General features: G+C 49.4%; 1 long non-coding RNA gene across 1 annotated transcript in view; it reads left to right on the forward strand.

Moving 5' to 3' along the window:
- The first annotated feature begins 1,269 nt into the window (after positions 1–1,269).
- Positions 1,270–12,259, forward strand: part of LOC117311607 (uncharacterized) — a 149,901-nt gene continuing 138,911 nt past the window's right edge. The window contains exon 1 of the long non-coding RNA XR_004525881.2: positions 1,270–2,217. This is a non-coding gene — a long non-coding RNA (uncharacterized lncRNA). The remainder of the gene's footprint in view (positions 2,218–12,259) is intronic.

Below are 12,259 nucleotides of genomic sequence, written 5' to 3' on the forward strand. Positions count from 1 at the left end.
TTTTGTGTTTCTTGCCTAGAGAAGTTCCTTTAGCAGTTGTTGTAGAGCTGGTTTGGTGGTGCTGAACTCTCTCAGCTTTTGCTTGTCTGTAAAGGTTTTAATTTCTCCATCAAATCTGAATGAGATCCTTGCTGGGTAGAGTAATCTTGGTTGCAGGTTTTTCTCCTTCAACACTTTCAATATGTCCTGCCACTCCCTTCTGGCTTGCAGAGTTTCTGCTGAAAGATCAGCTGTTAACCTTATGGGGATTCCCTTGTGTGTTATTTGTTGTTTTTCCCTTGCTGCTTTTAATATGTTTTCTTTGTATTTAATTTTTGACAATTTGATTAATATGTGTCTTGGCGTATTTCTCCTTGGATTTATCCTGTATGGGACTCTCTGTGCTTCCTGGACTTGATTAACGATTTCTTTTCCCATATTAGGGAAGTTTTCAACTATAATCTCTTCAAATATTTTCTCAGTCCCTTTCTTTTTCTCTTCTTCTTCTGGAACCCCTATAATTCGAATGTTGGTGCGTTTAATGTTGTCCCAGAGGTCTCTGAGGCTGTCCTCAGTTCTTTTCATTCTTTTTTCTTTATTCTGCTCTGCAGTAGTTATTTCCACTATTTTATCTTCCAGGTCACTTATCCGTTCTTCTGCCTCAGTTATTCTGCTATTGATCCCATCTAGAGTACTTTTAATTTCATTTATTGTGTTGTTCATCGTTGCTTGCTTCATCTTTAGTTCTTCTAGGTCCTTGTTAACTGATTCTTGCAATTTGTCCATTCTATTGTCCATTCTATCTCCAAGATTTCGGATCAACCTTACTATCATTATTCTGAATTCTTTTTCAGGTAGACTGCCTATTTCCTCTTCATTTGTTAGGTCTGGTGGGTTTTTATCTTGCTCCTTCATCTGCTGTGTGTTTTTCTGTCTTTTCATTTTGCTTATCTTACTGTGTTTGGGGTCTCCTTTTTTGCAGGCTGAAGGTTCGTAGTTCCTGTTGTTTTTGGTGTCTGTCCCCAGTGGCTAAGGTTGGTTCAGTGGGTTGTGTAGGCTTCCTGGTGGAGGGTACTAGTGCCTGTGTTCTGGTGGATGAGGCTGGATCTTGTCTTTCTGGTGGGCAGGTCCACGTCTGGTGGTGTGTTTTGGGGTGTCTGTAGACTTACTATGATTTTGGGCAGCCTCTCTGCTAATGGGTGGGGTTGTGTTCCTGTCTTGCTAGTTGTTTGGCATAGGATGTCCAGCACTGTAGCTTGCTGGTCGTTGAGTGAAGCTGGGTGCTGGCGTTGAGATGGAGATCTCTCGGAGATTTTTGCTGTTTGATATTATGTGCAGCTGGGAGGCCTCTTGTGGACCAGTGTCCTGAAGTTGGCTCTCCCACCTCAGAGGCACAGCACTGAGTCCTGGCTGCAGCACCAAGAGCCTTTCATCCACAGGGCTCCTTAATTTGGGATGATTCGTTGTCTATTCAGGTATTCCACAGATGCAGGGTATATCAAGTTGATTGTGGAGCTTTAATCCGCTGCTTCTGAGGCTGCTGGGAGAGATTTCCCTTTCTCTTCTTTGTTCTGACAGTTCCTAGGGGCTCAGCTTTGGATTTGGCCCCGCCTGTGCGTGTAGGTCGCCAGAGGGCGTCTGTTATTTGCTCAGACAGGACGAGGTTAAAGGAGCCGCTGATTCGGAGGCTCTGGCTCACCCAGGCCGGGGGGTAGGGAGGGTCACGGAGTGCGGGGCGGGCCTGCAGCGGCAGAGGCCGGCGTGACGCTGCAGCCTGAGGCGCGCCGTGCGCTCTCCCGGGGAGCCGTCCCTGGATCCCGGGACCCTGGCAGTGGCGGGCTGCACAGGCTCCCCGGAAGGGCGTGTGGCCAGTGACCCGTGCTCGCACACAGGCCTCCTGGCGGCGGCAGCAGCGGCCTTAGCGTCCCATGTCCGTCTCTGGGCTCTGCACTCCCAGCCGCGGCTCGCGCCCGTCCCTGGAGCTCTCCCAAGCAGCGCTCTTAATCCCCTCTCCTCGTGCACCAGGAAACAAAGAGGGACGTAAAAGTCTCTTGCCTCTTCGGCAGGTCCAGACCCCCCCCCCCCGGACTCTCTCCCGGCCAGCCGCGGCGCACCAACGCCCTGCAGGCTGTGTTCACGCCGCCAACCTCAGTCCCCTCCCGGCGCTCCGACAAAAGCCGGAGCCTCAGCTCCCAGTCCCGCCCGTCCCGGCGGGCGAGCAGACAAGCCTCTCGGCTGGTGAGTGCCGGTCGGCCCGATCCTCTGCGCTGGAATCTGTCCGCTTTGCCCTCCGCACCCCTGTTGCTGTGCTCTCCTCCGCGGCTCCCAAGCTCCCCCACTCCGCCTCCCGAAGTCTCCACCCGCGAAGGGGCTTCCTAGTGTGTGGACACTTTTCCTCCTTCACAGCTCTCTCCCGCTGGTGCAGGACCCGTCCCTATCCTTTTGTCTCTGTTTAGTTTTTTCTTTTGCCCTAACCAGGTACGTGGGGGGTTCCTTGCCTTTTGGGAGGTCTGAAGTCTTCTGCCAGCGTTCAGTAGGTGTTTTGTAGGAGTTGCTCCACGCGTAGATGTATTTCTGGTGTATCTGTGGAGAGGAAGGTGATCTCCGCGTCTTACTCTTCTGCCATCTTCCCGGAAGTCCTCATGGAATTTCTTAAGACTCCCCTTTTTAGCTGTGTATACTTGCAAACTTGCAGCAGTAGTAGGTGCTCTGTTGGAATTTGGTGCTTATTTCTCTACTTGACTGTAATTTGAGGTTCATAGTATTATCTAGTACCTTGTAACATTGAAGGCATGGGTCATGTGTAGATATATTTTCCTTGTTGGTTTTCTTTTTTTCCTTGTCAATCTTAGCTTTTTGTTTGTGTTTCTTGTTTTTGGTTTTAGATGTGAGGAGAGGTTTGGATTTAGGAGGCCATAATTACCTTCCATACTTATTGCTGAATAAACAGTGAAAATACTGATTTTAAAGGAACTTTTGTCATTTCAACAAATAATTTTAAAATTACTTGGATTAACATATTTGGTGACAGTAAGACCACTAACTGTGTTAATCATGTTTTCATTTATTATTTTCAGTGGGAGAAATGCCCCATAGTGGAAGTTTTTAGAAATATTTTCATACAGCATATGATGTGAACCTCTTGTGGGAGAGGGGGGTCCCTATAGAAATATAATTGCTCTTCCTAAAAACACTTATTCTCTGAAAGCCATTTCAATTTTAATGCTGGCATTTTTCTACTATTCCTTATGGTTCAAGAACCCCTGCTCTCATCTTCTTTGCTGGTCATTGGCATATTGTTAAGTATCCAGTAATTTTTTTAAGCATCAAAAGAAATACTCTTAAGCTCTACATTTTTCTCTTGATGGAAATGAGTTCAGTCCAGGGTAAGTCTTTATAGGTGAGAAGAGCCTTGGTTCTGACAAGTGGCTGCTAACAAGAGAATTGTCTTTCTAATGAGGCAACTGCACACCTTTTGCTTCTTGGAGCTGCTGTTTTGCTGTCTCCACTAGTCTCTTAGGGCTTTTCTTACTCAATTTTCAGTAGGTGTTTTGTTTTTGTTTTTTCTCCTAAAAGAATCTTTGTAAAAACTGAGAGCAGTGCAAGGCAAGTATTTCTTGAACAAGACACAAAACTGCTAACCATACAAGAAGATAAATTGATAAATTAGACGACATTAAACATACAAACTTCTCTTCATCAAAAGACACCATTAGGAAAGTGAAAAGGCAGTCTATAGAATGGAAGAAGACATTTGCAAAACCTACGTCTGACAGATGACTTGCATCCAGAATATATAAATAACTTTTGCAAATTGATAAGAAAAAGAAGATAGCTCACTAGGAAAATGTACAAAAGACCTGAAAAGGTACTTCAAAAAGAGGATATCCAAATGGCCAAAAAGCACATGAAGTAGTGTTCAGCTTCATTAGTCATCAAATAAATACAAATTAAAACCACAGTGAGATAACACCACATATACCAGAATGACTGCAGTGGAACAAAGAAACCCAGAAAATACCCAACTGTTGGCAAGGATATTGAATACCAGAAATCATATATACTCTGTATAACTGTGTCTATCAAGGTTAAACATACGCCTCCTTATGACCCAGCCTTTCCCTAGTAGGTGTATACCCAACAGAAATGCAAGTATACGAACATTGAAAGACAGGTATTAGGATGTCTATAACAACACCATTTGTAACAGCTACAAACTGGAAACGACCACATTCCCATCAAGAGTAGGATGGGTAAATGAATTACGGTATAAATTCACACGGTAGAATACAATATATTGCAATGAAAATGAGAAACCTACGACTATTTGCAACAATATGGAATGGAACTCGTGAACATAAAGCTGTACTTCAATACAAAGTTAAAACAGGAATAAAACCAAAAAACTAGGCCAAACAACCTAGAAACTGATGCTCAGATGGGAGGTACTCCTGTGGTTTTGTAATAATGAGATCCTCCACATTTAGAACCGGTTGGCAAGGACATCCAGAGCTAGTTGGGCCCCCAGCCCACTGAAGGGGCCAGCATGGCCACCTGGCCAGCCTCTGAGCCATGGCTCTAGGACACATGGTAGGGAAAAAGCCGTGATAGGGTCACAAACTCAAAACAAAGACAGAGTCTTCTCACCCACAGAAGTTATAGCTTTGAGAATTCCTTTGTTTTTAATCAATTTTTAGTTACTCAGGCAATATAGAAATATAATTTCCTTACAAAGTTAAAACATTACTGGTGATGTGATATCTTAGATTTGCTTTAAAACAATATGGGATGGGGAGTGGCTGGGGGCCCATAGTTGAAACAAGATTGGTCATGGGCTGATGGTCATTGAGGCTGGGCAGTGGATACCTGGGACCTTGTGGTGGTGTTCTCTCCATTTTTGTATATGCTTAAAATTTTTACTGTAAAAAGCAAACACGCAGCACATCATTACTGAAAAGTCACTATAGACCTCTAAGCTTCAGATACTGGTGTTCATCCCTCTCTTCCCCCATTCCCCACCGCAGTTAACCACTGTTACCAGTTTGGGTTTTGTCTTAGGAGGAAACAGATGGCACATTCTAACTAGGATAATTTGAGGAGTTTTTTAATAGAGAGGCAATACATAAAGTCATGTGAGGGGAAGCCACAAAGCATCACGCAGCACCCCGGGGAAGTCTTTCTCACCTTTAGGCCCAAGAAACCAAACCTGGGGAGAAGAGAGTGGGGCACCTTGAAAGGAGCAGGACCTTTGGTTGAGGGCTGTGGCCAGTTTTGGAGACTCCATAGGTGGAAACTGGGAGAATAAATACTCCAGTCTCATTCTCCTCCATTCCTTTGACCTCGCGCTGGTGCTCAGCATTGGCTGGAAGGCAAGGCCACCCACTGATGGCATTCATTCAGGTCAGTCTCCCAGGGCACGGAGCAGGCTGGAGCACAGCGGAGAGGGGATCTGCAGGGGCACATGGAAGAGATCTCATTGAGTGTGGATCTTGCCAGATGTTTTTTTTGTGAATTTGCATATATGTTTATCAATCCAGTGGTTTTGTTTTCATTGTTTTTTAATATCCTTGGGGTCATGTCCTGTCCAGGTGTTCTTTCCATGCCAGTACTTCAAGGTCAACCTCATTCTTCTTTGTGGCTGGAGTCTTCCGCAATGTGGACACAGTATAGTTTATCTCGCCCTTACCCCTTGACAACAATTTAAGTTGCTTCCTTCTTGAGAACTTGTCTTAACCCTGGAGACTCTCTTGCCGTCTTGGGAACATCTGGGAAATGGCCATATGTAATACGTTGTTTGTTCCCATGGAGTCTCATGGCTGGTTGAAGCCTTTTTGTGTTGTCGTATATACTTGAACTGTCCAAACAGTTCTGATTTTTTGGCTGCTGGGGAGAATGTCAGGTAAGGAGAGTCATGAGGACTGTATCAGGCGTTGGAAGACGGGTTTGAGTTCCAGGTTTGCCACAGCCTTGCTGTGTGACCTTGAGCAAGTTGCTTAACCTCTCTGACCCTCAGTTTTACCTCTATAAACTGCAGTTGATACTTATACCTGCTCCACCTGCCACCCCCTGCCCCCCACTCCCCATGGTAGTTGTAAAGGTGTTCGGAGACAAAGGGTGGGAAAGAGCTTGAAGTGGAAGCCAGTGACAGTTCCCTGTCAGGGGACAGGGCTTGTGCCCCTCTCCTCCAAGCTCCCCTCTGCAGTCAGGACAATGGGAGTGTTGCCGAGAGGTGTGCTGTTTCCCTGCACACAACACGCCCGTGTCCTGACCCATAGCCATGGCTCAGTCCACCCCAGACCAAGAATTGTCTGACATTGTGCTTTTTGGTTGTTTATTTCTAAGGGGCTAAGTTGCTGTGGGATTTGTACTTCTTTTTCGTGGAAGACTGAGTGTCTCTTGGTATTGGAGTTTTCTTTCCATGGTTGGCGGACCAGTAGCTGATCCTTCCCTCTTCCTCTGGCTTCAGATCAGAGAGGCAGCATGAGACAATATCACCCCCCGACAAGGGCAGGATGGCAAGCTAGGGAATGGGTCTCCGTCTCGTACTTCTACCAAAGCCTCAAAACTTGCCTTCTGCAGAAAGCTTCTCTCACAATAAACCACAGCTGATGCTCCTCGAGTGCTCACTCTCTGCCTGGCACCATGCTAAGTGCTTTCCATATATTATCTCATTTAGTCCTCACAAGAACCCTAGGATCACTAGTCTTACTTACATTTTACAGAAGAGGAAACATAGGCTCAAAAAGTTTAAGACCCTTGCCCCAGGTCGTGCAGTTAGAAAGAGGCAGAGTTAGAATCCACACCCCAGTCCAGTCTCTCGGACAGCAGGGCCATGTCCTCGGCCACTGGGCTCTACTGCCTCCTGGTTCACCCTGCCATCCCTGAACTCTGTTGCGCATTTCTTAGGGTTTCTGTGTGATTTGACCCACAATATTTCCGGCCCATGTGTGTGCCTGGCTCCCTAAAAAAATAGTGAATGTGTTCTCTGCTCTTTTTTCCCTCCCAGAGTAACTGGGACAGAGTTGTGTATGTAGTAGGAGCTCAGCGAATGCCAATTTCTTATGACAGTCCCACTGGGGGTGCTGTTGGCAGGCTCGGCATAGCAAAAAGCTATGTTGGCCCTTTATGGAAGTTATCAGGAAGATGAATAAGGCTTGAAATGCGAGACCCTGGCAGGGCTGACTCAGACCTCACAGAATGGCTTGCCTTGGCCTTTGAAGAGCTGAGAGCTATTTACATCCAGCTAACGGACCTTACTGGCTGTGAGCAGTCAAAGCCGCTGTATAACTACTCTGGCCTAAGGCCACAGAGTGAGTGAGGACAGGAACAGGAAGAGACCCCTCTTCATCCTCATCCTGTCCCGGAGAAGCCCATGGGGAAGCAATGGCTCTGGTTTGGTGGGAAGCCACTGGCAGCAGGCCTGTGTGGGGTAGCAGAATCGTCCCTAGTTGGCAATGCGGTATGCTGAAGCCTTTCCCGGCACCGGCTGCTTTGCATAAATAAATGGCGGCCAGCTGTTAGTCCTCCTATCAGCGTGAACATCCATCACGGCTTGTTTCAAATACAAGGCTGGGAAGGAGAAGCTCAGACGCCCATGAAAGGCAAATGTTGGGATGATCACCCGGCCTGGTCTGGCACACATCGGCTTCGAGAAACTCACAAACTGGAAACACTGGCTGGGGTCTATCCCGGGGGCTGGGCACAGTGTCTCATGTTCTCTCTAGGTGTCCCCCACCCCACCCAGGGGCTGAGTTTTTTTCCAACGGGGGACACACAATGAGACCAGTCTCCTGTTGGGGACCTATCTGGTGGAGCCAACGCAGTGCTGATGGCTGCTTCCATCTTCTGGGTGTCCTTCCCCGTCTCCTGCCACCAGCCTTGACTCACAACAGACCTGAGAACAGGTAGGTTGGGAAGGGAAAAGTCTCCTCCCGTTGGGCCCAGCCCCCAGCCTGCACATAGCGGTCACGGCCCAGTGGCCGTTTGAGGTGCCCTGGTGTGGGGCTTAGCTGGTAACACGGCAGAATGTCACCATCAGTCTATGGCGAGCTCTCCAGTGCCACTCTGTCCACCTGCTGCAGGCCCAGAACCCACCTTGGTAGTCTTGTCTGCCTCCAGCCGGGCTGTGTGAAGGAGGCAGGTGCCTGCCCTGCCTGTACCCCTCACCTCCTGCGACCAAGGATGCTGTCTCTCTCCTCATTCGTTTTAGATCATTCGTATTGCTTTTTTGTCTTTCTGGGAACTCATTCATTCACCTACCCATTCTAAAAATATTTATTTTGCATCTACAGTGTGCCAGGCACTGGGAAGACAGGGGTGAGCCAAGAGGTGGTCCCGACTTCCTGGAACTGACGTTTCATTGGAGGGGAGCATAGTCAGACAAAACACAAGAGACTAAAAAATAACAGCCTGTTGGGAAGAGTGCTGTTAAAGAAACAAAGGGTAGGTAGGGTAACAGGAGAGACCTAGTCTAGATGGAGTGGCTTTTCTGAAGAGGTGACTTTTTAGGCTGAGGCCTAAAGACTGAGAGGGAGTCTGCCAAGTGAAGAATAGGGGAAAGAGCATTCCAGAAGCGAGACTAGCATGTGCAAAGGGCCTGAGGTCGGGCAGAGCTTGGTTTCCTTGTGGAATTAAAAGACACCAAGGTGTCTGGAGTGTAGAGAGTTGAAGGCGAGCTAAGAACAACTCAGGGTGGCATCGCAGGCCCTGTGACAGTCTGGAGAGCAGAGGAGCTTAGCGGGCTCTGCTGAGGCAGGGAGGTTTAATGGGGGCAGGGGATGCGGGACACTGAGAATGTTGCTTTAGGTGATTTGGGTACATTTGTTACATTTATTGGGAGCCCAGTGCTTGCCAGGTCTTGTGCTGAGTGCCGGGGCAGGTGAAATTTAGTTTGGACCGTCTCCTGGAAGCAAAGAGGACCCCACGTGGGTCTTTAATGTGGGGTGACGTGGTGAGATGGGAAACGGGGCAGCCACAGGGGTAGCGGTTTCAGTGAGTTCTCTGCAAAACGGCTTCCCAGAAACCAGCCCTCCACTTTCCACCTGCAGCCTGGGGCTCAGGCTCGTTTGGTCTCTCGCTGCAGATGTGTCCGGTGCCCCCCTCACAGTAGGTGCATGCCGCACCCAGACTCTGTGGGGTGTGAGCTGAGGGGGCCTGGTCCTTGGGAGGAGGAGGAGGTCTGCTCTAAGGCACAGAAAGCACAGAGGTTGCAGCCCGCGTTGCAGATGTAAAGGGGAAACAGCACTTGTTGCCCACCCTCTTTGCAGGCGGAGAAACTGAGTCCTGGGGAGAGAGTAAAGTTTCTTGACTAGTTGATAATTGTACTTTCCATTTAATGTTTGAAAAGTACTTAAAGAGATAGGTGCCTGGACTTGCACAGCTCAAATATCTACCGCTAGTGCCGTGAAGGCGCTCGGGTGTTCCTGAGAGCATCCAGCAGCGGTGTCCTGGAGAACCCTCGGCTTGTGTATCCCAGCTCCTTTATTCCTGAGGACAAATGGAGTCACCTCTGGCCACAGAGGCTCTGCACCCTCATGTTTCTGGAGGGGTCCTTCCTGTTCTTAGGTTCTTTGCTTTCCTTGCAGGTTTACATAAAGTGTTTATAGCTGTTACCCATACTAGCCTCTGCTTACCACCATGGAAAACACGGGCAGGACTTATTTTGCTTTAGGATTTGGGCTTTAAATGGAAGACACTAGTGTGTGCTGGGAAGGCTGTGGCCTCCAGAGTCATGTTGTGCGGGTTCTAGCTGTTTGATTTTGGAGGATTGACTTAACGTCCCTGAGCCTCGGGTCCAGCAGGGGAGAGGGGAGCGAGTCAGGTGGCGATTCCTGCAGTGGTGACTACAGCTTGCTTGCCAGGTGCTTGTCATTAGGCACCTTCCACCCATAGCTCAGTGACGCTCCACCTTGAATGCAGCACAATCACTGGAGGGTCTGTGCAAGCAGGTTGCTGGGTCCCACCTCCAGAGGATCCCATCCAGGAGGACTAAGGTGGACATGAGAATCTGCATTTCTAACCAGTTCCAGGCTGCTGGTCCCAGGACCACACTTTGAGAATGCCTGTGTGAGTTAATTTAATTCAGTCATCACGACAATCCCCTCAACTTGGTATTATTGTTATTGTGACTTTGCTGATGACGAAATTAAGGATTAGAGACTGAAATAACTTGCCCAGGGTCACACAGCCATTGGGTGGAGAAGCTGGGATTCACATCCAGGTCTGGGCTACGCAAAGCCATTGTTCTTAGACTCTGCAGGAAGGAGTGTGTGAGTCCCAGCAAGGTGCCTGCCTGTCAGGGATGAGGCCCTCAGTAGATGCTGGCTGCAGTCCCTTTACCCCTTTAGACACCAATGGGCCTTTATCCAAGATGATAGTTGACACCAAATGGTTTTCATTATTGTTTTGTGATACAGCAGAACCAAATTCTACTCAGAAAACTTGGATGAGAAAATCCAAACTTGAAAGGATGAGTAGCTGGAGAGATGTTGATTCGCCAGACAGTCATAGGCCTCCAGGGCCAGCAGGGACTGGGGAATCACCTGGTGCCCCTCACCTTCCCCAGCAAGGGGTTCCCAGCCCCGCGGGAGGGCTTCCGGGGCTGCGGAGCTTACTCCCTCCCCTGACACTGGGACAGGGAGAAATGGCTTCACTTTCAGAGGGCGGGGATTGGCCTGATGGAGCCAAGCCAGGCCAGCAGAGGGAAGTCACAGCCTCTGTCTTTCTGGGCCTCTTACCCAACTGGGGTAGAGGATCCCGTCCCTAGAGGATAAACTGTCTGCACCGTGAGCCCCTCAAGCCTGTGCAGACAGCATGGGCATGAACGCGAAAGACTGAGTCCAGGGAAGCAGTGGGGACCTTAAAGCTGGACTTTATAGGAGGGGAGGGATTCCTGGCAGGGGAACTGGCAGGAGCGAAGGTTCAGGGCGTGGAAATGCACACGGCACCCTCAAGGCCTATCATCTGGTTCTTCCAACACATCCCCTCCTCTCTCCCCAGTGATGTTTCCCCTATGGAAACTTTTTTCTACTCTGGTCAGACAGTGGGCAGCCTTGAATACCAAGCTGAGGCATTTGGGTTGTCTCTGTTGAGGTAAGGGAGCCAGGGGCTACAAGGTTCTAGAAGGAGGGAGACCCCACCGCCCAGCCCATCTCAGCCTGAGCTTCAGCTGCCCTGGGGCCATGTCGCCTTTCTTTTTGAATTCTCAGCTCAAACATTTCTGCAGACTTTCCATGGGAATCCTCTGGAAGCTGAGTTAGCATGGAGACTTCAGCCAGGCACTCCCTTCTTTGCCCCCACCTTCCTTTTTTTTTTTTTTTTGCTGGCAGAGCCGTTGTCCTGTTCCAGCTCCCCCAGCCTGGAGCAGGCGCTGCTTAAGCTGGTACCTTCATCTCGGTGAGCTCAACCCTAAAGTCTCCGGGTCTTAGCTGGATTAAGGGCCTAGGTTGTTGCTGAGGAGGAAGGAGGTGCCTCCGTAATTGCTGTTTAAATCTACCTAACAATAGCCACATGTGAAGCCAGCTTTGAGGCTTATTATATATGAGCACCATTCTTCCCCCAAGCATGTCTGTGTTTGCATAGCTGGGCAGCACGGGGAAGGGGGAGGGAGAAGGTTGCAGGGTCGAAAGGGGGCTTCAGAGGCCCCGATGCTGAGAGAGAACGGCCCTTGGTTCAGCCAGGAAGACTGGTGACCAGAGTCGCCCAGCCCCGACCCGGGGACGCTTCCTTCTGGGGCACTGGGACCCATCACCCACAGAGCTCCTCTGACTGTAAGCTCTGAAGTCCCAGCAGGAGCAGCTGCTGCAGAAAAGCTTGGTGGGGGCAGTGCGGAGGGACTCACCCCAGGGCACTGCTCCTTCCCTAGAGGGTCTTGTCCCTCTGCAGCAGCTGCCTGCCGTCTTGGGGTGACACAGAGGGAAGTGTGGGGTGCTGTGGAAGGGCTGGCCCGTCTGCAGCCATTTGGGGACAGGCGGGCATGTGCGTCTCAGCTTTTCCCTAGTGCCCCTTGCCCACCATATAGGGTGATGGGAAAGAAAAGTGTGTTTTTCAGGTGTGCCACGCCGTTGGTTCCCGCTCTTTCCACTTGGGGGTGGAGGGCAAGCGGGGGGCTCAGTTTCCCTACTCTGCGTTGTCAGGCCTGTGAGCGGACTGACTCACATGGTCTCATTCGAATCAGCTGCTGTTTTGGAGACATGTGCTGTGCACGTGTGTGTGTATCTTCATGACAGGGAACCGGGTCAGGGAAAGGCCTGGAGTGAGCATGGGGATGCCTATCGAGGGA

The sequence above is a fragment of the Tursiops truncatus genome, chromosome 3 (assembly GCF_011762595.2).
Source record: "Tursiops truncatus isolate mTurTru1 chromosome 3, mTurTru1.mat.Y, whole genome shotgun sequence".
In the NCBI taxonomy this organism is placed as follows: Eukaryota; Metazoa; Chordata; class Mammalia; order Artiodactyla; family Delphinidae; genus Tursiops; species Tursiops truncatus.